Here is a 26,809-nt window from a genome sequence, read left to right on the forward strand (position 1 = left end):
ACCCCGTGTTAGGAGGAGGCGCGATCTGCTTGCCGACAGGTGCTGGGAGCAGCACAGAAGAGGGCGCCAACAGAGGGCCTCTGAAAACAAGCTGAGCTTCCAAAACAGGACGAAGACAGAAGGACTTCACATTAAAAGCACACAGACTCCAGGAGAACACCGACAACCCCTTTTTTGTTTTGTTTTGTTTTTTGTTCTTGTTTTTGTTTTGTTCTTAAATCTGTTTTTACCTGTTCTATTTTCAATTACTCTCTTAATTTTTACTTCTTAATTCATTTCTATTTCTCTTGGGTTTTGATGTCCTGTTAGTGATTAGACACAGGCTTCAAATACATCTATTCATCTCCCCACCCCTTTTTTTTCTTTTTCTTTTTTTTTAGAGGTTTTAAAAGGACGTCTCAACCCAATTAATACTCTGCTTCAACTCGCTCTTCTATTATTCGTTATACACTGTTTTCAAACCCTCTTTCTCCCTTCTTTTAAAAATCTCTCTCTCTTATTATTTCTTTTTTTTTCTCCTAAGTTCTATTCATAAATAGGCATTAGATAGATAAAATCCTTAAGATCCAAAATAGACAACTGATACTCCATAAACCACAGTGCCAGAGAGGTATGAGCAAGATGAAGAAGCAGAGAAACCTTTCCCAATTAAAAGAACAAGAGGAATCCCCTGAAAGAAAGATCAATGAAATAGACATTGATAGCCTACTAGATCAAGATTTCAAAAAAGGAGTGATCAAATTGCTGAAGGAATTAAAAGAGATAGTGCTTAGAGAGATAAAATATGTCAAAAATGAAATTGAAGCTATAAAGAAGAGCCAAGCAGAATGGGTAAACTCATTGACAGAGATGAGGAATGATCTAATAGCTGTGCAAAGCCGACTAGTTAATGCAGAGGAACGAATTAGTGATCTAGAAGACAGGGCAATAGAAAGCACCCATTCAGAAGAACTACAAGATAAGCAAATAAAAAATAATGATAATAGCATAAGGGACCTATGGGATAATATAAAGCGTCCCAATCTTTGCATAATAGGGGTCCCAGAAGGGGAAGAAGGATCAAAGGGGATTGAAAAGGTTTTCGAAGAAATCATGACTGAAAACTTCCCAAACTTAAAGAAGGAATCAGATATCCAAGTACAGGAAGCTCAGAGGGTCCCAAACAGGAAGAATCCAAATAGACCTACACCAAGACATATCATAATCAAGATGGCCAGAGTCAAGGATAAAGAAATGATTCTAAAGGCAGCAAGAGAAAAGCAAAGAGTGAATCACAAGGGAACCCCCATAAGGCTCTCAGCTGATTTCTCTACACAAACACTACAGGCCAGAAGGGAGTGGCAAGATATATTCAAAGCCCTGAATGAAAAAAAGATGCAGCCTAGGATACTTTATCCAGCAAGGCTATCCTTTAGGATAGAAGGAGAAATAAAGAGTTTCACAGACAAAAAAAAAGCTGCAGGAGTTTGGCAACACTAAACCCATGCTAAAAGAAATACTGAAAGGGCTATTCTAAATAGAAAAGCAGCAGGATGCTACAGAAATGAGAAACTCACAACTGGAAAGGTGATAACTCATGAATTACAAATAAAGAAAACACGAAATTATAAAAGAAGACATACAAATCACTGAGAGTGGGAGAGGGAGGCAGGGAAATATAGAATTTTTTTTCTTTCTTTTTTAAATTTTTTTAACAGTAGGATGGGTTTGAGATCATGTTATTATCAGTTTAATAAAAACAGGTATAGGTTAATAGATTTACAAAAAAGGGTAACCACAAGTCAAAAATTTACAAGGGAGTCACAAAAATTAAATAAAATCCATGATAATACAAAGGAAAATTACCAAACCACAAAAGGAAGAAGAAAGGAACAAAGAGGATATACCAATTCAACTGCAAAGATAAGTTCAAAATGGCAATAAACACACATCTATCATTAATTACTGTAAATGTTAATGGACTAAATGCTTCAGTCAAAAGACATAGGGTGGCAGACTGGATAATAAAGCAAGAACATTCAATATGCTGCATAGAAGAGACCCACTTTAGGGAGAAGGACACATATAGATTGAGAGTGAAAGGATGGAAAAGGATATTCCATGCAAATGGAAAAGCCAAAAAAGCAGGTGTTGCAGTACTGATTTCAGACAAAATAGACTTTAAAACAAAGGCCATAAAGAAAGATAAAGAGGGACATTTTATAATGATTAAAGGAGTGATACAAGATGAAGACATTACACTCGTTAATATATATGCACCCAATACAGGAGCACCTAAGTACATACAAGAATTACTAACAGAGATAAAGGGCGATATTGATGGGAATACAATCATAGTTGGAGATTTTAACACTGCATTAACATCACTAGACAAATCTTCCAGACAGAAAATAAACAAGGCAACAGAGAAATTAAATACTACAATAGAAAAACTAGATTTGGTGGATATTTTCAGAGCATTACACCCCCAAAAAATAGAATATACATTCTTTTCAAGTGCACATGGAACATTTTCCAGGATCGATCATGTACTTGGACACAAAAGAAACCTCAACAAATTTAAGAAGACAGAAATTATCTCAAGCATCTTTACTGACCACAATGCCATGAAACTGGAAATCAACAACAGAGAAACAAAGGAGAAAAAAAGAAAAGCATGGAGATTAAACAATATGTTATTGAAAAAACAATGGATCAATGAGGAAATCAAAGCTGAAATTAAAAAATACCTTGAGACAAATGATAATGAAAGCACAACCACTCAAAACCTATGGGACACAGCAAAGGCAGTGCTAAGAGGGAAGTTTATAGCGATACAGGCCTTCCTCAAAAAAGAAGAACAATCTCAAATAAACAAGTTAACCCACCACCTGAATCAATTAGAAAAAGAAGAACAAAAAGCCCCAAAAAGCAGCAGAAGGAAGGAAATAATAAAGATCAGAGAGGAATTAAATACAATAGAGATTAACAAGACCATAGAAAAAAATCAACCAAACCAAAAGCTGGTTTTTTGAAAAAGTAAATATAATTGACAAACCTCTGGCCAAACTCACAAAGAAGAAAAAAGAGAGAGCACAAATTAGCAAAATAAGAAAGGAAAATGGAGAAATTACAACAAACAAAATAGAAATACAGAATATCATACGAGAATATTATGAAAAACTATATGGAACCAAACTGGATAACCTAGAGGACATGGACAAGTTTCTGGAAACATACTGTCCACCAAAACTGAATCAAGAAGAAACTGAACACTTGAACAATCCGATCACTAGAAAGGAAATAGAAATAGCAATTAAAAACCTCCCTACAAATAAAAGTCCAGGACTGGACGGCTTCACCGGGGAATTCTACCAAACATACAAAGAATTCATACCAGTCCTTCTCAAACTCTTCCAGACGATTGAAAGGGAGGGAATACTCCCAAATTCATTCTATGAAGCCACCATCACCCTGATACCAAAATTAGGCAAAGACACTACAAAAAAAGAGAATTATAGGCCAATATCACTGATGAACATAGACGCCAAAATCCTCACCAAAATTTTAGCAAATAGAATCCAACAACACATAAAAAAGATTATACATCATGACCAAGTGGGGTTCATCCCAGAGACACAAGGCTGGTTCAACATACGCAAATCAATCAATGTAATACATCACATCAACAAGAGAAAGGACAAGAACCACATGATCATCTCAATTGATGCAGAAAAAGCATTTGATAAAATTCAACACCCATTTATGATAAAAACTCTCGCCAAAGTGGGTATAGAGGGAACATATCTCAACATAATAAAAGCTATCTATATATGACAAACCTACAGCCAGCATAGTTCTCAACGGTGAAAAACTCAAAAGCTTCCCACTAAAATCTGGGACAAGACAAGGATGCCCACTATCACCACTCCTATTCAACATAGTCCTGGAAGTCCTAGCCACAGCAATCAGGCAAGAGAAAGAAAGAAAAGGGATCCAAATTGAAAAAGAAGAGGTAAAAGTGTCATTATATGCTGATGACATGTTACTATATATAGAAAACCCTAAAAGGTCCACACAAAAGCTACTAGAGCTGATTGAAGAATTCAGCAAGGTAGCAGGTTACAAAATTAATGTTCAAAAATCAGTTGCATTTCTTTACACTAACGATAAATCAACAGAAAAAGAAAGTAAAGAAACAATCCCCTTTAAAATAGCACCCAAAGTAATAAAATATCTGGGAATAAATCTAACCAAGGAGGTGAAAGAATAAAAAAAAAAAAAAGGGTTAAGAGTGAAACGTTTGTTAGTAAATTTCAGCCTCGCTGTGAGAATGTTGTATCAGCAGAAGCTGATTAAAAAGCAAAATTTTGTTCATTTTAAAAGGTAAATCATTTAAGATTGTTTATACTATAATATAGTATAGGCAGTACATAGATTTAGGAATAACTGTTTTATTTACTAATTATAGAATCCATTTATTTTGTATACACTGCACTCCTTTTCTTTCCCCTCACCTTCCCCCCTCATTAATAGATTTAGAACTGACAGTGCTTTCACTTCTCAGTATAAAGAATAATTTTCTTCTGAACATAGAGACAACTATGAAATCGAAGTTTAAAATATAGTCCTCTTCTAACAGCAATTCAGATTTCCATTAAACCTCCTCCCACCCTCTCAAATTAAAATTTGAAAAGCAGAGCTCAGAAATAAACTGACAGGCACTAGTGCTTCGTTCATTTCCAGCAAGGAAGCACCAATTTGATTCCTACCATAACAATTTTTGCTGTTGCCAGTGCATCAAATTTTTTTAACACAGCTTCTCAAGTGATAGAAATCATCCCGTCACTTTGTTTCATAAAATTGACACCCTGGGGAAATGCAAAATAGAGTAGGAACTTTAGCGAGCTACTTCTCCAACCCCTGCTAGGTATTCCTGAAAGTCTCTTTTCCTCTTCAGCTAATGTCATCAAGTCCCAATTGCTTGTTGTTCTTTTCTCCTTGTTCTGTTCATGTGCTACAACATCCCTTGGCTTCCCTCAGCACGGAGTTGGTGTTTTTAAAAGTGTTACTCATAGATGGGGATTCTACTGCTGTCTAATTTGAATGCAGCGACAAAGGGGAAAAAAAAAGGAACTTGATGAAATTATTTCACACACCGAGCAATAAACATATGGAATAAATTACTACGGAAGATGATTAAAAGAGTTTAAGAAACACCTGGGTTGCTTCTGGAGGCAATGGATGAGAGAGCGGAGTGAGAAGCAGGAGGGTGAAATGAACGCACACTCACAGAGCTAAGCGTTAAGGCTCTAACCTCCTACTGAAATGGCACCTCTTGCAGTTATCAGGAGCATCAGCTATGCCACAAATCTATTTTAAGGGAGAGGTTTCTCAAATACCCTGGGCACAAGTCAGACTAAATCACAGAAGCTACCTTCCTAACGGGGTTGGCCTCTGGCTTTGAGGAAAGGAAGTGAATGATAGAAGTTTCTTCTCAATGCAGAAAGAGGGGAAGACTATCTGAATCTGCAGGAACTGAAATTTAGCAATTGCTTTGCTATCTGGTCCAGACCTGCCGCGTCAGCCCCATCTCCAACCTTCTTACTTTCCACGCACATTCTAACTTTTCAGAAACAGCCACGCTCCTTCCTGCCCTTGAGTGTGCGGCTGTTTCCTCTCCCAACCCTTCCCCTCATTCTTCAGTCCAGGGGCCACCTTTTCTGTGACACCCCAGTTTATAGCCATGTCTCCCTCTGTGTTCCCATACCACATGCAAAATGTCTTTATGTGTTTACTTTATTCATCTCTGTCTTCTCAGCACTTAATAAAGTGCCTCGCTCGTCAGAGGTGTTTAGTGTTTTAAAAATTTATTTTGCCTCACTTTGTTTCAGAAAGGATTTAAAGTGCTAGATAGAAATAATAGCTAACATCATCGAGCCTCTAACTTATGCCAGGCCGTGTTCCAAGTGCTTCACGTGTTTTAACTCAGTTAATCCTTGTAAGAGCGTGGTGGATGAGTGAGCTTGTCATGTAGGTACTAATATTATCCCTATTTCGTAAGTGAGGAAACGGAGGTGCACAGATGTTAACTAACTTGCCCAAGGTCAGCCTGGTGAAGAGAGAACTGGGGATTGGCTGCAGCCAGCTGGTCCAAGAGCTAGTACTTTTGGCCATCGTTCTGACAACCTGAATACCTAACACAGCAAGGAAACAAAAATAGGAAATAAGAGAAGGTAACAGGAAATAAACAGTTGAGATCATAAAATGGAGTTCTTAATTAGGCTAATGAAAAATGCATGTACTAAAACCCTACACACATTACACTGTTTTTCAGCAGCCAATTAAAAATGTAAACTTGATCAATTAATCAATTAAACAAAAGCAAATCAGTTCCTCAGGAGAATATTCCTTATATCAAATCCTAAAATAACTTTCTTCTGTGGGGTTCATAAAGACGATGGTGTGTTCAATCATTCCTTCATTCTCCCTCTACATTTATATCCATCCAGTAGCAAATCCAGGTGTCCAAACAGAAAAATGAATCTCAGGACAAATATTTTATAAACTTATATATGACTACAGAAAATGATGTGCACTGATTATACATACCCAAATGGACGACACACATCCCCTCATTCAACAAATATATGTTGAGTTTCTGCTTTGTGTTACATGCTATTTTGGGGCCCTAATGACCCAGTTATGATCCACAAAGGACCACGGTCTCTGCCCTCATCAAGCTTAAGTCCAAGTGAAGAGACAAATAATAAACAAGTAAATAACAATGTCAGGTAGTGCTAAGAACTAAAAAGTAAAAGCAGATTAAAAGGACAAAGAATAACCAAGGGAAGGAGGGAAGGAGACCTCTTTTCAGATAACAGAATCAGGAAATCCCTCTCAGAAGAGGTGGTAACTAAACAGAGACCTGAATCAAGAAACATCAGAGACAGTTATCTATTTTTTTCCCCTAATTATGTCAGCCTGGAAATCAGATGAAATGTTATCACTTGCCTATGTAACTTCCGGCCATTAAGATCAAATGTTCTTTGATTTATTCTGTAAATCTCCCTTTCTCCCTGAGATAGCCCCTTATTTGTATTATCTACAAATTTCCTCTAGAGGTTTGAATATAAACAAATGAAGAAAAGGAATAGGATAAATTTTGTACCTAGCAATCCAGCAACAGTCTGAGAATGATGTGATTAATTTAGTCTAATAAAAATCCAAAAAGCTTAAATGGAACCATTCCAAAGACGACAATTAGAAACAGCATTAAATGCCTTATAGGTGAACTACAGACAAGTATTTTAAAAATGTTTATTCAACTCGGTTTTTAAATAAAAAGAAAGATTCCTTTGGGCCAGTTCACTAAGAAGTATGCTATTAAGATAGTCCAACTTTGGGAAATGCAGTATTTTGAACCTTTCTGGTACAGTTTATTACAGTCAATTTCTGAAAACATATAGAGACTCTGGACCTGTGTGTTTGTCATACCTGGCAATTTCTGCCATTTCACATATGAGTATGGAAAAGTCTGACCAATGGATAAAAACTAAAACAATGTTATTTTATTAATGTAGGCTTGCAACATGTAGTCTAGATTAATTCTCCTTTTCAGAAGAGTCACTCATTCTTTTTTTATGCCCTCCTACCTTGTACTTTGTCGAGCAATCAGCTATTTTCTAACACAGCACACTGAGACGAGGAACCTCTTTCTCTATTATGACTCAATGACTGTCAGATATCAGATTAATTTTAAGAAATTGAAGTTTTAGTCTTTAAATAACTACTTCTATAGAATGTTCTTCTGATATCTTACAAGTTTGTGCTTTATTTGGGGCAAGTTTAAGTGAAGACAGTTCTAAACTGCATCTCATAACTTACGTGGAAAAAAGGATGCCATCCCACACTTCCAGGTGCCTAGTACCTTGGCCTTCTGTCCTTTTGATATTAGCAGCTTTCCTGTTCAATCTGAATTGCAAATAGAATGCTCAGGAACAAAAGGCAGTCTTTTACTTTCTTCTTCACAATGATAATGTCCTAGGGGATTTTGTCATTGGAAGGATGGGGGCCTTAATGTTCTGAGATAAACAGTACAAACAGAATAAAAAGCAGAAAGGTGGGGGATCTTCTAAGGCTGACAACCTGGACTAAGATGAAAGGGATTAAGTATATGTCTACTTGTCTGCTAAAATACATACTAGAACCTTGGTGGATTCTTTGCAAAGTTAGTGCTTGTGCTTAATTTAGACTCACTGTTTCAGCATCCAAGCAGCTACCATATATGGGTGGGGTAGGGAGGCAAATTAGGTACTGAAATCATACGATGTTGCATAGACTTCGGTGTAGCAAAGAGACCAGAGCTTCCTGAGTGTAGTTGCTTATGTACTATACAGTGCTTTTTTTATTTATAAAGCTGGAGCATACATTCTATTGCTCTTGTTCTTAGATTTTCAGACAGCCATAATTTCCGGTCTTTTGTTTGAAATGAAGGCCTGCCTGGTAAAATTGAGGGTGCTGCCAGGCTTACTAAAAGACATTTTTTGTAGCACACTATATTCTTTACTACACCACCCCCCCCGACCCCCAACTCTTGTGTGTAGGGGGAGGGGCACAGAATTAAAGAAAGATATAAATTATGAAGCTGAAAGCACAATAAGTAATTTATGGACAGAATTTTGTCAAATGCTCTCTTAGCCAGGAAAACACTGACATGTACTAGCGTACAGTAATGTGCATCTAAGTATACCTCAAAGACTATATTCCTAGAGTGAAATTATTTGTGAAATGCAAGTTATATTGGATTCGTTTTGGAGAAGGAAAGGAAAGTTAAAATCTGGGTTACATATCTGGAAGACTGAAGTAAGCAATCAAAATCAAACTTTTACATCAGATTCGTTTGACATGATTTCAAAATAAACTAAGTTCAGTAAACCTGTTGGCAAAGAAGTATCATTTGTCAAGCGATTAACAGAGACACACAATCTGTAATTACAAATTGCTGAAAGCAGGCCACTAATGAGAGAATGATTCACTCACGTTTTGGGGTGAAGGGGGAGGGGTCTCTCAGAAACTGTAATTTGATTTACAAAACTCTAAACAGCTAATGGCAGGTAACTCTTGCCAACTAACCAGCCAACTCTTGCAAGCTCGTTAACAGAACTCCATGGTCTCACTGAAGGATAAACCATATGGAGGTGTCACTAAAAGCTGGAGATGAGAGACTGTAATTCATGTTCATTCCTTCTGTGAGTCGGTCACATGGGCATTGATTTGAGCCTTTGTTTATCTGACATGACCTGTTCTTAAGCAAGAAAAGAAAATAAATTTTTAGGGGTTGTTGGGTTTTCCCCCCCACCACTGTATACTACAGTGTTCAACCAATTATTAAACTTCTTTATTCTGCACTTATTTCTCCAGCCTCCTGTATCTTTGTCACATTTTAATTCCAGCAAAACAATTAGATACTAGCATTACACAAGTGCCTACTACACTGTTTGCATCAGCACTGATCTTAGAGTTACTCAGTTGCTGTTCTATAATTTCCCTAGTGATTGCAAACCTGTAACTGTAAGATCATTTTTAACTCTTTATTCACATGAACCTTTTGAATGCTGGAGGTGACATAATGCGTGGCTACCCACTGTTATAAGGGGCTCTGTGTATTTATTTAGTCCCTCTAACTTGGGTACAATAGAAGTGTGTAGACATGCACTGAAATTTTCACTTGATATCTATCTGATCCAGGAATCCCTAAAAAATTATCAGAATAACACATGAATGTAGTTTACAAAAACAGTACAGGCTATTTAATAAGCCAGTCTCCTCATCTGTTTTCCTATATCCTCAGTTCTATTCCCCCAGACAGTTTTAACCACTTACATGTAAAATCTTTAATGGCTCTAAATAATAAGCTTTAATTATTAGTTCTTGGTTTATTAAATTGAGGTATCAGCTAGTGCTTCTAGACATGATAAATGAAGATTGAGCTTACTTATCTCTCCTTTTCTCCTCACTCTTTGAGATTCTATTTTAAATTTGTTATTTAAAAAAATAAATAATATAATAAAACATTTATTTATTATATACTACATAGATAATATATATAACATGTTTGTTTTATATAATATCAAATATTATTTCATCAATTTTAGACTGTTTATTAGCTCCCCATTTTGAAAAAAGGGACTATTAGCACGCTAAATTCTCCCATTTTTCTTTCCTCTTCTATCTTTAACATTTTATCAACCTGACTCTTAATTTTCCATTGTCAAGATCAATGGTATTTGCATTCTATTTATAACCAGAATTAAGATTTCTTTACCTTTTCTATGTATCAATACCAGAAGTTGCCAATCAGCCCTGACATCATGTGGTTTTGTAAGCATTGTTTACATGTATGCTTCTGTGGCACTTCCTTTCTTGTGGGTTGGATAATAGGCTCTAGCATTCAAAACAGAATGCTCCTAGAGCCACGCTTGATAGGCTTTTCTTACATTATTCCAATTGTTCAAACAAATCTTTTTCATTTTGCTTCATATTTGGGCTGTGAGTCTTTCATTCCATTTTCTTTAAATGCTTTCCCAGAGTTTCTAACTGATTATGTCTAACACCATCCAGCTCCATAATTATCTTACTCTTTTCAACATCATTATTCTTAAACTCTATCTGATATTCTTATCATATGTGAATTGTTTTCTAGACCTGGTGCAAAAGTTAGTTCAGTTCTTTCTCATATCCAGTTTTATAGTTTGTTGCTTTTCCTCTCTAAATGGATATACACAATTGAATTTTGAAGTTACCATGGATTAGAAAATGATTTAATTTTCCTTTCATACTGGTTGCCAGTTTGGCTGGGTAGAACCCCGAAGATGAAAAACAATTCTTTCTCCAATTTTCAAAAGTTTTAACATTTATTAGCAGGTGACATTTTCATGAGAGATTTGATATCAGACTAAAACACTTTATAGGTAATCTGTAACCCTCTCCACCTACTTTGAGTCTAATTATGTCTCTTTATTTTTAGTGATCTAGGCTTTAATAGTAATGTCTCTTGGTATGAGTGTTTTTTACTTATTTCTTATTTGGGTTTGTGTGTGTGCATGCCTGTCACTGATGTGGCTAGACTGAGAAGAATTTTAAATAATAATGGTGGTTGCCTCATCCTATTCTTTTCCTCACTTTTCTAAATATGTCTTTAGTGTTTTTACCATTCGTCACAATTTTAACTGCTGAATTTAGATAGATATACATTTTTATTATTCTTCCATCAAACTGCTCTTTTAAAAAACTTTAGGACCAAAGTCAAAGTTCCTTTTTGGCATATTTTGAAGTGATTCTATTACATCTTCTGTAATATATTGAAAAATACTAATATATTTTCTAGCATTGAATTGCAGTGTAAAACTAACACTTTCTTGTACTGAAGTGATTTTTTAAAAAGCGATGTGTTTAATTTGACATTATTTTGTTATTTCTGTGTATTCATGGATGATTTTAGAAGATAGTTTTCTTTGTGCTAATACTGACTTTGATATAGTAATATGCTAGCTTCAAGTCATTTAGAAAGGTTTCCAAATGTTATATGTTCTGAAACATTTTATAGGCAGGCATGATAATCATCTCATCTTTGAGAATAAGAAAGGTGAAAATTTTCATCTATAAAATTAACAGTGGCTTGTACCTTTGAAAAAGGAGACAATGCATTTGATGCCTTCTATGGTTATTAATTTCTTCAGATTTTCTACATTTACAAATTTTAGCATATCACATTTTTCTAGATGGTTTTCTATTTCATCTGCATGTTCAAATTTACTGTCATAGTTTTACTTAGCATATTAATCCTCTCTGTGGCTTTGATTTTATCATCTCATTTAAATTCTTTTGACTTTGTATTTCTCTCTTTAAACTTTCTTGTTTTGCACATTTAAAGTTGTTCTATGCTATTTACAAATCAGTTTTTAAATATATTAATCAATTCTGATTTTAGTTTATTATTTTTTTATCTTTATTAACTTTTTCTTAATATTCCTATTAACATGTTTTGATATCTAAAATCTTTAAATAAAATTTTATTTACATTATTTTTTGTCGAACAGTGAAAGCTTTTAGGGCTGTGAATTTGCCTCTGCTTAGAGCTTTAGTTATATTTAACTAGTTCTGATGTTTACTTTCCTCATTACCTTTATTTTTGAAATATTCACTTTGCAATTTTAATTTATCATTTGATTCAAGGACTACAATAATGATTGTTTCCAAGTTGAACTTATTTTAATTAAACTTTGGTTATTACTTCACAGTCTCCTTTTATTTCTTAAAAATGTGGCATTTATCATCTATCTTCTTAATATATTAAAATTATATTTGTGGCTTAATATGTATGATTATTTTAATAAGTAACTAGGGCTGCATTAAAAAGTGTATTTTTCTAAAAACGTGTATTTTTCTAAAAAAAGTGTATTTTTCTACATTACAGTAAATTATATATGTTCATATATAACTTATCATGTTTTATATACCCTACCTAATTTATCTAATATATACATATGTGTGCTAACTTATGATGCCTTCTAAAAATCTTTCCACATATCAATGTGTTTTTTAATTTATTTAATAGAAAAAAACCTAAATTTTAATAACAACTATACATGGAAGAGACCCAGAAAACTGAATAATTCACCAAAATAGCTGAAGCCCTCACCTTAAATACCAACTTCAGCTAAAGACAAAAGAAGATGTTGGGGGTAGTGGTTTGGGACTTTAAAGTAGAGGAAGACAATTCACATGGAGATGGAAAAGCAATTGTTTGGAACGTCCTGCAAATCCATGGCGTTCTCCTTACCACACCTGGTTCATATTCTTTGCAGGTATCTCTGGTGGTAGTGCTCTCCCTGGACCAGGCCCTTTATCTAAATTCTTCAGACAACTAAGGGAATGGTAAAAAGAAAGCCTTTCTGAGTCTTCCATTTCTTAAAAATAATCAGTCTGAAATAATTCTCATGCCAAAAAGACACATTTGGGGGCAGCAAATTTTGCTTCCCTAAAATGCCTTGGGCCAAGTAGAAAAGGTGACTATAGAAACACAAGGACGAAGCCACCTGACTTCCGAAGATAGTCCCTAATGGTTTGGGGAACTCACTTAGACACCTGAATCTGAGAGTTGGTGTGTTCCGCTGAGACCAATACTTCAGGTTCATCTCGGCTTTTGCTAAGGATTCTGCTGACCACATCTCTGATTAAAAGTTGCCTAAGACAAGCCAAAAGGATTTGACGCCTCACAAGTTCAATTTTGGTTTGGTTAGAAAGGCTGACGTCGTGGCACACACTTAGTAAAACTCCCCAGGGGCTAAAATTCTTTCAGGAAAAAGGGGTAAAATTGAGAAATAAAATTTCCTGGAATTTCTCAGTGATCTTATAAAAAGCCCTAGCCCTCTACATTTCCTCATGTTGCATGAGATTTAGATCTTCAGCTGTTTGGCTAGTTAATTTCTTTTGAAACAGGAGGGAAGGAGTTAGGGCACAACCAAGGAATGACACAGCAATTGAAGATTCACCTCCCAGTAGACTTTGAGGCCAAAGATGGAATGTTTGACTTCCAGTAGACCTTAAGCGTCATTATACACTCATTGTAATATATTAGTATGGTAAATAGCACACCCACAGGTGCCATGACAGTTCTGAGGCTGGCCATAGAAGGCCAAAAACTGGGCAGTTGCCCAATTCCTGGGAATTCCCACCCCTTCCCCAAAGTAGCTGGTATAATCCTCCCAGTTGTTAGCATATGAAGTTACCAAGCCCATATAAAAACTAACAACCCCGCACCTCTGGTCACTCTCGCTTGCCTTCTGAGACACCACGCTTTGTCTATGGAGTACGTGTATCTACTTTTATCTTAAACTCTCCCATGCCTTGTGGCCTCTCTGGCCTTGTATGATGGCCTGCACTCTATGGAGTGTGCATCTCTCCAAACAAATCTACCTTCACTCTACCATGGCTCTCTCTTGAATTCTTTCCTGTGCCAGAACAAGGCTCCTTACTGGGCAGGGTGCATCACAGGGACTTCCCCGAGAGCTGGGACACAACCGTCCTCTCATACCCCATTTTCCTGTACCGCTCTGATCTCAAAGGGTTCATAGTATCTCACTCATCTCCTCAGAAAGACCAAATAGTTACAGCCCAGAGCTCATCCCCTAAGGTGCACTATCGTCCTTGGAATTTACATTTCAGGGAGGAATGAGGCCCAGAAATATGGAGACTCCACGTCTGGCTCCTGGAGACGTTTTGATACCAACAAAGCCCATTAACAGTTCTCAGGAAATAAAAATAGAATCTGGGCAATATAGTCAAGTTTACCTTTTTTTCTCGTTTCCTTTGTGCTTCGTTTACTTTCACTTGCTCACAAGGTGTTGTCTGCAGAGGCCTGGCGCCCAGCACTTCAGACCAGAGTTCCAGGTGTGAAATGGCTTCACCGGACACCTCAGCTTGGAGGAGCGTGTGCAGAATAGCCATGCTAGGCACAGCGCTACAACCAACATGGTGGCGGCGGCGGGCCGTGTACAGAGACCCTGCACCTGAAACCGCGAGATCTGGAGCCCTGGGCGGCACGCCTGCGCCTGAAACCTCGAGATCTGGAGCCCTGGGGCGGCACGCCTGCGCCTGAAACCGCGAGAGCTGGAGCCCTGGGTGGCTCGCCTGCGCCGCCTGCGCCCACCGGCAAAAGTCCGCTCCCTCCCCACTGACAAAAAAACTCTGTAAGGCAGCTCTGTCCACGGCCTATTTGGGACCACGTCCTCCAAAGCTGGAGCCCGCACCTCTCCATTCTCAGAACAAAGAATAAAGCTTTTTTTTTGCTTTTGAACCAAACTCGGTGGTCTCCTTTGCTTCAAACACACTAGGCAGGAAAACCCTCGTTGCGGCCTGAGTGGAACAGGTTGGTAATCTGATACATTTTTAAAATGTTTTGTTAATATGTAATTTGGAATGCAAATATGAATGTAGTTATATATTAATTCTAGATTATACCTTTTGAAAACCATTTAATACTTTTCCCCGTAAATTATTATTTTTCCTAATACTAATACCACTTTACCCTTTTTCTTTGTATTTTTCATGATCTTAAATATTTTTGATCATCAACTGGTTTTAATTTTGCTGTGTTACCTTATTTTAGGTGTAGATAATACAACGTATAGTTAGAATTTAGTTTTTAATCTAACCTAGCAGTCAGTCATTTTGTGGAAAATTTTGATTTATATTTATTGCCGTAATTGATAGTGTTTGTTCTTAACTGTCGTCCTTTTAAAAATTTGTCTTGAGAATTTCATTGAGATTTTCTTTTGTTTTTTATTTGTTCATTCATCCGACATATACTTATTGAGAACCTTCAACATAGCAAGAAATTTGTGGGGCATGGATGAAACAATTGTGAACTGCCAGACAGTATCACCAGGCTCGGAACTCCTTCCTGCTCAGGGACAGCATTTAAAGCAATGATAATACATTGTGAGCGGAGCATAATGGCAAGTAGTCTGCTTGCCGCTGGAGGGCATACAAAGCGTCTGCTTTGACAGAGGGAGGTGTAAGAGAAGGTTTCTGGGGGAGGTAACATCTCCCCAAGTACATCAGCTAAGTACTCAGGGATGAGCAAACATCTGAGGACAGAGGGAGAGGAAGCTTTGGATTAAGTAGTGAGAAAAAATATGTTCAAAGGCCCAGAGGCTGAAGTGTATACTATTTTGAGGAATTAAAATAATCTGGAATGAAAGGTAACGTTCAAGAGGTAGATGAGTGGGAATAGGATGGAGACTGAGGAATTTCATTATCAGACCTATTGATATCCAAGGGTGTTTCTGTGTGTGTGTGTGTGTGTGTGTGTGTGTGTGTGTGTGTGCACGTAGACAAGCTGTGGCTCCAGAAAAACATTTAGATTTCTTTGTATATAACAACTGAAACCATGCGGATATTATTCACCCAGAAGAATGTGGGGAGCAAGAACAGGTGAGATTGTAGGAGAGGACACACAGATTGAAGGGACAGACAGTTAAGAGTAATCAAAGAAGACTGATCAGGGTGACACCATACTGGGAAAGTGTGGTCCCATGAGTGTCACCATGATAACTTTTCAAAAGGGACAGAAGGATCAGAAGTTTCAGTGTTCCTACAAGGGGTTTATCTTAGTCAATAACTATGAGTTGAGGTACATATCTAGTTTCCTACTTGCCTTACAAAGTCCACACAATTTGCAAAGTGTGGTTGTACCTATCCTTCTTCCTGGCACTTTTTACGCCCACCAAAAAATCCTACTATGTCAGACAGAAGTCCCCATGATTCAGGTTCTCCCCATTCCTCCTTTGGAAGAACCCTGCAACCGTTCTGTGTGGATGCTTTGAATATTTTGGTCTTTGGTCTTGAAAGGTATAATTTTAGCACCACTCAGTCTGTCCATAACCTGCCCTTGCCCTCAGTCCCCACTTTTCTTATTAGAGATCATATCTTAACTGATGCTGTGATGATTTTTTTAGGAGATGGAGTTGAGGATTAGTGTCTCTTCTTTCTTGCTGTGCCAGAAGGAACTCTAGAATTTCTAGTGTATGGGCCACACTCTTCCCATCACCAATAATGGTACACGTTTTAAAATGTTATTATACCCTAGGTTGTTTCCATGAGAATCTGGAAAAGGAGTGATTACTAGAACTGGTTGCCATCTCACCTGGAGGTCTTCCACTATTTTATTACATCAAAACCAGACAGGTTAAATTTAAGACTCTAAAAGTCAACAAAATAACCTAATTAACACTATGGGGAGAAAATTAGAATATATTCACTACAAATTAATGCAAGCAACATAATGTTCTAGAATTAAATTTAAGATTCTCTTCATTTAGCCAGATTAAACTATGGGAATGGCTCTTAATCACTTTCAGACCATTTCGTCCCTTTTTTAGTTTAGTTTTTGGATCTTTTTTGGCCACTCCTCTTCTGTGTTTCATATGCTTCCTGCATAGGCCTCGCTATATGCTGTTTTATATTTGAGGTTTTTTTTCCCTAAGATCTATTTTCTTTATTTTTTCCCTATTGAAGTACAATTGCTATACAACATTATATTAGCTTCAGGTTTTTATGTTAGTTGTATAAATATTTTAATCTCTCTAACTGCAGTTGCTCAATTCACAATTAAGCTTACAAGGATTTTAAATTATACTTACAAGAATTTTTATTCTCTCCAGAATATGGTCTTGCCAGACAATGGTTGTAGCTTCTTACCTCTCTGGCTTGTGACGTGAACATGGCATTTTGGCAGGAATCTTACAGATTCTAAGTTTAGAACAACCTTTAAAATCTCCACCAATAAGTCTATGACACTCTGTCTCTGATTATTAAGCATCTTCCCTGTTGACATTGATTCAGTATTTTACTACCTACTGGGTGGGTGGAATCACTACACTTGTCCCATCAGTCTCCGAGCACCTCCTCAGAAAAGCTTTTCCTGACTGCTTTATCTGAGCAAGCATCCTTTTATTTTCTTATTTATCCTTCTGCAATGTTAATTTTCTTCATGGAACTTAGCATTATTTGTCATTATTAATTGTTTTACTTATTTGTCAATTTTTTTGTTTGTTTCCATCACTAGCCATTAAGTTTTGTGGGTACAAAAATGGTGTCTTTTGGATCTCCCCCATACTCTGCATAATACACTAGTAGAATACCTTGATGTTTAATATGTATTTGTTTAATAAATAAATAAATACATTAAATGTATATGTTTGAGATAGTGAATGTCTACCTACATATTCATTTAATTTTCAATAAATCAATTAAAAAAGGTATCTAGCAACTGTATCTGTATAGGACACTTAGCCAGAGACTATCAAAAGAGAAAAAGTACCTATGGAATAAAACTAGATACACACACTAAGAGTTAAATGCTTTCTTTGGGAAATAAGTAGGAATCATGTTTAGTTTTAGATGGAATTAATTGAGCAATAAGTTGATAGGAACCTTTTCAGTTTGAGGTATATAGATGTGTCAGTTCACCCACTAAGATTCTCATGCAGTTTAAAATCTGATTAAAAATGTACTTTTCATAATTTAATTAGCCTTTCAGATAGATAACAAGTCACCAGTATACTTATTAATGAGGAGCTAATTATGAGAAAAACAACGTGGTGCAGTAACAGGGGCCATGGTTTGAAGGTATATATTCATCCATCCCTCTGTCCATCTATACATCGACCCTCCACTCATCTTCCTATCCACTCAGCAAACAAGCTAACAATTTAATGAATACAGCCATATGTGGTAACACTCACTGGATTTGAATAGATAAAACCTTACATGCTAGTGATGTGTCCTGGGCAATACTGATTAGTATCTTCAACATTCTCAGCTACAAAATTATTATTCAGTCCTGTAAGGAAAAGAAATATCATTAAAGCATAGTGGCTGATACTCAGAAAGTCTAGGAGAATATGAGGACTATTATTAGTTTTAAATAATGACTTGTATTCTATGATTACATAGTGGAATCTGCATTTAAAACATTCCCGAACTGAGACAACATTGCTTGGCATTTTAAAAAAAAATCTACAAAACCAGTATTTGCAAACTAATCACACCAGAATTTGATGACTAGAGAACTGAAAGTTTATAATTCTGATGATAATTCACGTTAGGAGCCTTAAATATTACTTGTGGGCCATCTGTCTAAGCTGCCATTTTTGATACAAAACAAAAAATAGAACAATATTGAGTAAGAAATGTACAGGACAAACACAGTGAGTTCTCTCCATCTCTGGGTGGACTTCCAGGGAATGGAAGAATTGTTCTTTGTCAGAGAGAGTTTTGCCTTCTGCTGCATCTTTACAAGCTGTCCCCTTTTGCTTGAACTTCGGTTACTGCTGCTTTTTACCTATCATTTCTAGCATCTTATAGAAGTGATATGCACAGGGCAAATCATTTTGATGAAGGCATTGTGGATAGTCCCTCAAAAGAATATGAATAGTTCCTTCTAAGCATATAAATGATTTAAATGAAGCACACACTTTCACCATTCAAAGCTATGTATTATTTGCCTTTAGAGGAGCCAAATAAACTGTGAAAGAAATTTTCCTTCCTTTTAAAACATCTTAAATTTTATTCTGAAATATTTCAAACAAAAACTACTGAAAGTTACACAGCAGATATCTATATGCACATTTTGCCATTCTGATATTTACTTTAGCTTTTTAAAAAAGAGGGAAAAATGGACACACAAATTTTTAGCCCCATCTCTCCCATTGTGTCTCCTTTCTCTCAAGAGACAGATACTGTCTTAAAACTAATATCACTCCAAAACATGCTTAAAATTTTTTTCTGCACATACATGTCTTTCTAAATCATATAATCTATTATTTTGTGTTTAATATTATTCACAAGTGGTATCATTCTGAAACTGATATTGTGCAATTTTATTCCTTATTTACATCGTATATTTGAGGTGTAATGTCACTGTGTGTAGATCAAGTTCATTCATCTAAACTTTTAGATTCTACTAATTCATTGTGTGCATAAATCTAATAAAATAAAGCTGTTTCTTTTCTATCACTTTACAAACAGGGCTGCAAGGAACACCAATGGATTTGTCTTTATGTACGTGTGTGAAAATTTCTCAAGAGAAGACACCTGGTATCGGTTGCTGGGTCTATGGTATGTACGTCTTTGACTATTCTGATCTGCTGTTCCATCAGTATGTATAAGAGATCTGTTTCCCCCATATCTTCCCAATGGTTCATGTGTTAGGATGTTATGTGAATGATCTCCTACTATCATTGGATTTACCACTTTTCCAAATACTAGTGAGACTTAGCATATATGAATGTTTTTTACCATATTCTATTCTGCATCTGTGAATTTCCTGATGTCCATTTTTTGGTTAGGATGTTCTTTTTAATTTGTTTTTATGTTGGCTATAACGTAATTTTATTTGTGTTGAATATAACAGTTGGTCAGTTATATGTACTAAAAATATAACTTTCAGTTTGTGGCTGGTCTTTTCACTTTTATTATGATGACTTTTTTTGCCATGTAGAAATTATCTTAATTTTAATGTGAAATTGTTTCTTTTTTGATTTGGGGTTTTTTTGTGACTATTTTAGAAAATAATTGTGAATCCCAAGATTCAAAGTAAAATACTCCTTTTTTCCCCTAAAAGTAATGCAGTTTTGCTTTTACATCTATTTCTTTAATCCATCTGGATTTTATTTTTGAGTGAGGTATGAGATGTCTTTTTCCATATGGATAGCCAATTGTCCCAGCATCATTTATTGACTGATCCATTCTTTTGTCACCGATTTGTAATGCCATTTCTGTTATCGTTATCACAGTTTTATAATTTTCTCTCTGTATTTCTAGCTCACCTTTTGTTATATTTGCCTCCTGGATTTCTTACACTTTGGTTTCTATTGCAATTAGTATCCATTATCCCCACCCAGAATGCTTCATCATGAAAATTTTCAAACATACATAAAAATTGAAAAACTAGTACAGGGAATACTATGTACTCACCAACTAGATTATACAGTTAAATTTTGCTGTATTTACCACATCATATCTCTGTCTATTTATGTCTCTATCCATTCGTCAATCTCTCTTAATTTCTGTTGTGAATCTCAAAGTAAATTGCACTTCGAAAATTTCAGCATGCTTATCAATGAGAGTTCAGTCCTTATCTGCCATTTTTAAGACAACATTTACACACACTGAAATGCATAAATCATACCATTCTGTGAGTTTTGACCAATGCCTACACCTGTGAACCCAAATTCCTATCAGTATATAAAATATCAGCCCAGAAATTTCTCTCCCATCCCTTTTCAGTCAGCCCTCCTAGAGACAACCACTCTTCTGATTTTTTTTCACCGTGGACTATTTTAGCATTTTCTAGAATTTCATATAAATGGAATCGTACAGCATGTACTCTTATGCAAGACTTCATTCACTCTGCATAATGTTTCTGAGATTCAACCATGTTGTTTAACCTAACTGTGGTTTGTTTCCTTTTTGTTGTTGAGTAGTATTGCACTGTATGAGTATGCTACTGCTTCTCTATTCATTCGCCATCTGATGGACATTTGGGCTGTTTTCAACTTTTGCTATCATGAATAAAGCTGCAGTAAACATTCGTGTACAACTTTCTTTGAGGATACAGATTTTCAATTCTTTTCAGTTATATCTAAGAGTGAAATTGTTGGATTAACAGAGAGGTGTTTGTTTAACTTTATAAGAAACTGTCAAAGTTTACAAAATACTTGTATTATTTTACATACTTACCAAGAAAAGATGAGAGTTCTGGTTATGCCGTGTCCTTTTCAACATTTGATGTTGCCATTCTTTTATTTTTGCTCTTCTAGTGGGTATGCAGTGCTATCTCATTATGATTTAATAAATATTTTCTTGATGGCTACTAAATGTTGGGCTTTTTTCCATATGGTTGACCATTTGTTTATCTTACTTTGCAAATTGTCTGTTCAAACCTCTTGCTATTTTAATTGGGTGGTTTGTCTTTTTATTATTGAATTGTGAGAATTCATTTCGTGCTCTGTCTTTAACCCTTTGTTAGTTACTCATTCTGCAAATAATTCTCCTAGTTTGTGAGTTTCCTATTAGTTTTCTTAAATGGTGGATTTTGGTGTGCAGAAGTTTTTAATTCCAAGAAGTCTAATGTATTCATTTCCCAGGGTTGCCATAACAAAGTACCACAAACCAAGGGGCAAAAAGTAACAAGAATTTATTATTTCATGGTCTGGAGGCTGAAAATCCAAAATTAAGATATTGGCAAGGCTGGTTTCTTCTCAGGGCTCTTAAAGAGAACCTGTTCCATGCATCTCTCCTAGCTTCTGGTGAGTGCTGGCAATCCTTGGCATTCTTTGGCTTGTAAGTTCATCACTCTAATCTCTGCTTCCATCCTCACATGGCCTTCTCACTGTGTTTGTCTCTTCTCATGGTTCTTATCTTATTAGGACACCAGTCATATTGGCTTCAGGGCCCATCCTATTTCAGTATGACCTCATCTTAAATCTGCAATGATCTTATTTCCAAATAAGGTCACATTCTAAGGTAGTGGGGTTAGGACTTCAGTTTATCTTTTGAGGAGGATCCAGTTCGACCCGTAAGATTCTACCTGCCGACTCCTTTCCTTTTGTGATCAGTACTGTCTTGTGCGCTCTCAGAAAGCATTCCTTCTCCCAAGTTAGAAGGACATTTCCTCATGTTTTCTTCTAGAAGCTTTTCTGGTTTACCTTTTATTTTTCAGAATCAACCTCAAATTGATTTTTGTCTGTGGTATAAAATAATGATTGAGTTTTTTTTTTTCCTGTGTGAATATCTCGTTTTTCTAGCACTTTGATGGAAAAGACTTTCCTTTTTCTTACTGCATTGCTTTAGCACCTTGGTGAAGAATCAGCTGGTCACAGAAATGTAAGTTGATTTTGAGGTTCTCTGTTCTGTTCAGTTGATCTACACGCAGATCTCATTTTCTTGTGCTTTGCTTTATTGCAGTTCACAGATATTGAGGGCTTTTTTTTCCCCAAATTGAATGTTTTTGACAACCCTGTGTCCAAAAAGTTTGTTGGCTCCATTTTTCCAACAGTATTTGTTTATTTCATGTCTCTGTACCACATTTTGGTAATTCTCGCAATATTTCAAACTCTCCATCACAAAAATGATTATGACTCGCTGAAGGCTCAGATGATGGTTAGCATTTATTTAGCAATAAAGTAGTTATAAAATTAAGGTATCTACATTGTTTTTTAGACATAATGCAGTTGCACATTTGACACACAGTATAGAGTAACCATCACTTTCATGTGCCCTGGGAAACGAAAAAATTGTGTGACTTCCTTTATTGTGATATTCACTTTATTGTGGTGGTCTAGACCCAAACCTACAATATCTCTAAGGCATGCCTGCATCTGTCTATTTTATGCCCATATGTACTTGCCCATACTGTACACAGCCATGAGAAGAGACAAACACACAGGGAGAGTCCCATGATAAGATGAAGGCAGAGATTGGAGTGATGCAAAGAATACCAAGGATTGCCAGTACTCACCAGAAAATGGGAGAGATGCATGGAACAGGTTCTCCTCAAAAGTCCTCAGAAGGACCCAACCTTGGTGACATCTTGATTTTGGACTGTTAGCGTCCAAACTGTGGAATAATCAGTTCCTGTTATTTTAGCCACCAGGTCTGTGTTCTTATTCCTAGGATTCACATCTATATGGTGTCTGTCCAAAGTGAAGCCATAGGTAGTTAGAAGAAACTCTTCCTTGCCCCACAGGCATTCTCAGCACGAGGGTCTTTTCTCTTCTCCTCTTAAGGCCACCAAAAGTGCTGTTTAGGCTCTAAGCTGCTACCTCCTCAATTAGCAAATTCTCTTAGAAGAAAAGCAACCCATAAATCCTGGGTTCATCTTGAAGAGTCTCTTCCTTTGCCCTGCTCCATCATGGCCTGAAATTCTTTACTCTCTTATCACCTACCTCTTCACACATTTTCCAACAGAATTTCATGTGTTTACTTCAGCTTTTCTGGTTGCCCTGATTGTGAAAGCTGGCTAAAGATATGGATCCACCAATGCCAAATGCAGGAGTCCTCTAATATTATTTGTTCATTATTTGGATCATTCTAACCAGAGATATGTCTACTTTGATACCTTTTAAGTAAGCAGATTTCAGGTTTGTTAAACTTGTATTTTTGTTTGCTTTTTACATAATCAGTGTATCTCATGTTCTTCCACCTACTTTCAATATATTTTTTTTAGGGATAATATCAATTTTTACACAATTCCTGAAGTTCTTGAATTCAAGAAGTCTGAACTTAATATATATACCTTTGTGCCAACAATAATATGATCTTACAACATTTTATCTGCCATCACTGTTCTCCTTTTCTGCAAGTTTCTATTGCCCTGTATTTTGGTGCTACTTTGTTTCATGCCTCCTAAACTGGGCATTGTTGTTGTTGTTACTTAATAAAGTCAATATTTCTTTAGATCTACCTGCATGATAAATTTTCTACTTTTGATTTTTGCATTCTGATTTCTACTTCTAGATTCACTTTCCCTCTTGGACTATTGTTTAAGAGTTTATACTGCAAGTGTCTATTGGTAGCAAACTATTTGAGTTGCTATCATTGCTGTTCTCTTAGCAATTTAAAGATTAGAAGTTTTCTTATTTTTTTGTTTTGTTTTTGTTTGTTTTTTACAACTATTGATCTATCTTTCTATCTATCTATTTATTTATGCATGCATGCCAGTCTATTTTTTGGTCTGATCATCTTTACTTTATAAGCAGTCTGCCTTGTAAATCTGATTGCTTTTAAGAGCTATCTTTTATCTTTGTTATCTAAGCTCTTACCTCTATTTTTTTTTACATTGATATTTGTTGTTAATCTTTATTTATCAGGGAGAAGTGATTGAGGATTCAAGCAGCAAAACATTATCTCTTAACAAAGACATAGGTTCCAATTTTTGACTGGTTGCAATTTCATTTTTTGCCTCTACTTTTGAAGTTAGGTAATACAATCCCTTGCTATCCACAGGGGATTGGTTCCAGGACCTGCCCAGGATACCAAAATGTCTGGATGTTCAAGTGGCATAGTCAGCCCTCTGTCTATGGTTCTGCATCTGCAGATTTAACCAATTATGGTTCATGAATTACTGTGTGTATTTGTTGAAAAAATTGTGTGTAGAAGTGCAGTTCAAACCTGTGTTGTTCAAGGGTCAACTGTGTAAATATGCATTGATTTATTTTTCTGGAGACTTTTTGTCCTTCCTGAATCTGAGGATTCCTGTCTTTTATCATATCTGAAGAATTCTCAGTCATTGTTTCTTCATTATTTCCTCTCTTCTCTCTGTCCTCCTAGATCTTTATACATCTATGTTGAACCTTTTCCTTCTATCATCCTTATCTCTTAACCTCCCTTTTGTACTTTCTATAACCTTATCTATCTCTGTTGCATTTTGTTAATTTCTTCAAAAACATTTTCCAATTCAGTAATTACTTCTTCAACTGTGTCAAATATTCTCTATAACACATCTTTTTATAATTAACATTTTAATTGCTATATTTCTTGTTTCTCAAAGTACTGTTTTCTTTTTCAAATGACCCTGTTCTTTTTTCATAGTGTCCTGTTCCTTTAATAAGGTTCCTATTCCTCTTTAAAATACTTCATAGTTGCAAAAATTATTTTATAATCTTCGTCAGATTGCTGAAGCATATGTAGTTCTTGGTGTCTGATACCATTTAGTGCATGTGTTTGCTTGATGTTGCTCCTTACTCAGGGCAAGTTGTTTTCTGATTTGTTTCTGACTTTATGTATGAGATTTCCTCATAGGCTCAGTTGTGAGAGTGTCTATCTGAAATTTTGCATTTGTGTTTTCTTCTGATAAACTCGCCAAGATACCTCTGGCCTTGTGCTTTTTAAAATGATTCTTTAAAGCTTTGGGGTTTCTGGATTATATAAAGCCTCATTTGAAGGCAAATCTCTCCAGAAAAAAAATTTGAGTAGTATTCCACTAAATCCTTTGCATGCATTATATAATTCTAATGTAATAAGAAACCTGTGAAATAGATAACCATTATTATTATTTCTATATTAGAGATAAGGAAATTAATGATTGCAATATTAATAAAAATATCTGAAGCTGAACATCTAAGTGGTATGTGTAGAATTCAAACCAAGTCTAGACTCAATTCAAACCCATATTCTTAACTACTACACTATATTTTGTTGCTAGTCAGACAAGCAGTTCAGTACCTCCAATAACCCTTCATTAGTCATCGTTGCATATCCACTAGATTATAAATAAACAGTTGAGGATATGCTGAGGAAGGCAACAGTATGCATTCAAATTTCCTACATACTGATTTAGTCAGAAGTTGAAAAAGGGATGATTATTTCCAAGCAAGTATTGAATTTGATTCATGTTTCCATTACAGGTGTATATATATAATCACTTAGACCAGTGATTCCAATTAGAATCATTGGAACAACTCTTTAATTATATATTTGAGGAATGATCTCTTACCTGCTAGACTGGAACCAACAAGGGTGGGGTCATAGTTTTAAATAGTACGCAGGTGATTCTTACGGATTCATTGTTTTAAGTTGTTTTAAGTGGTCTTGGTAACAGACCTCCTTCAAATGTCTACAAATATAACAACAACAACAAAAACTGAACACATTATACTATGCCATTGTGAAGTACTTGGAATACTATTCTGGGATCTTTTCATAAGAATATGAAAATATAGGACTCTTATTGAGAAACATGTTAGTCTCTATTCAAAAGAATATTGCTTTTATTCCCACCTTACTATGTGCTATGTATTTTTATAGTACATGGGTCTTTTAGACCCTGAGGTATGGATAGAGAGAAAACTAAAAGAGCAATGAAAAGTAGGGAAAATGACAATTATTTAATATAACATAAATGAATAGTATATTGAAAAGAGCACTGGATATGGAATTATAGTGATAAATTATTTATTAGTTTCTAGTGTTTATTGGAAATCTCCATGTCCAGGATTAAAAATTAGTAACCTTTAGGCCCAACTTTAAACTGCAGGTGTGTTTTGTTTGGGTTTGAATACATTTAAAGAAAGTATATATTCAGACACAGATCCTAGTACATTTTCTCATACATACATTTATGTTACTGTCTATCGTATAGGCACTTGAGGCATTTGTTCCATATATGTAGTTCTATTTTTCTGCACACAAACATTGCATTTTCTTATTGTATTAGCCAGACTGAGATAATTTATATTTATAGCAATAAAGAAATGAGTAA

General features: G+C 35.7%; 1 long non-coding RNA gene across 1 annotated transcript in view; it reads right to left on the minus strand.

Moving 5' to 3' along the window:
- Positions 1-14,508, minus strand: part of LOC140696875 (uncharacterized) — a 221,847-nt gene extending 207,339 nt beyond the window's left edge. Inside the window, exon 1 of the long non-coding RNA XR_012073475.1 lies at positions 14,335-14,508. This is a non-coding gene — a long non-coding RNA (uncharacterized lncRNA). The remainder of the gene's footprint in view (positions 1-14,334) is intronic.
- Positions 14,509-26,809: the final 12,301 nt, after the last annotated feature.

Source organism: Vicugna pacos, chromosome 6 (assembly GCF_048564905.1).
Source record: "Vicugna pacos chromosome 6, VicPac4, whole genome shotgun sequence".
Taxonomy (NCBI): Eukaryota; Metazoa; Chordata; class Mammalia; order Artiodactyla; family Camelidae; genus Vicugna; species Vicugna pacos.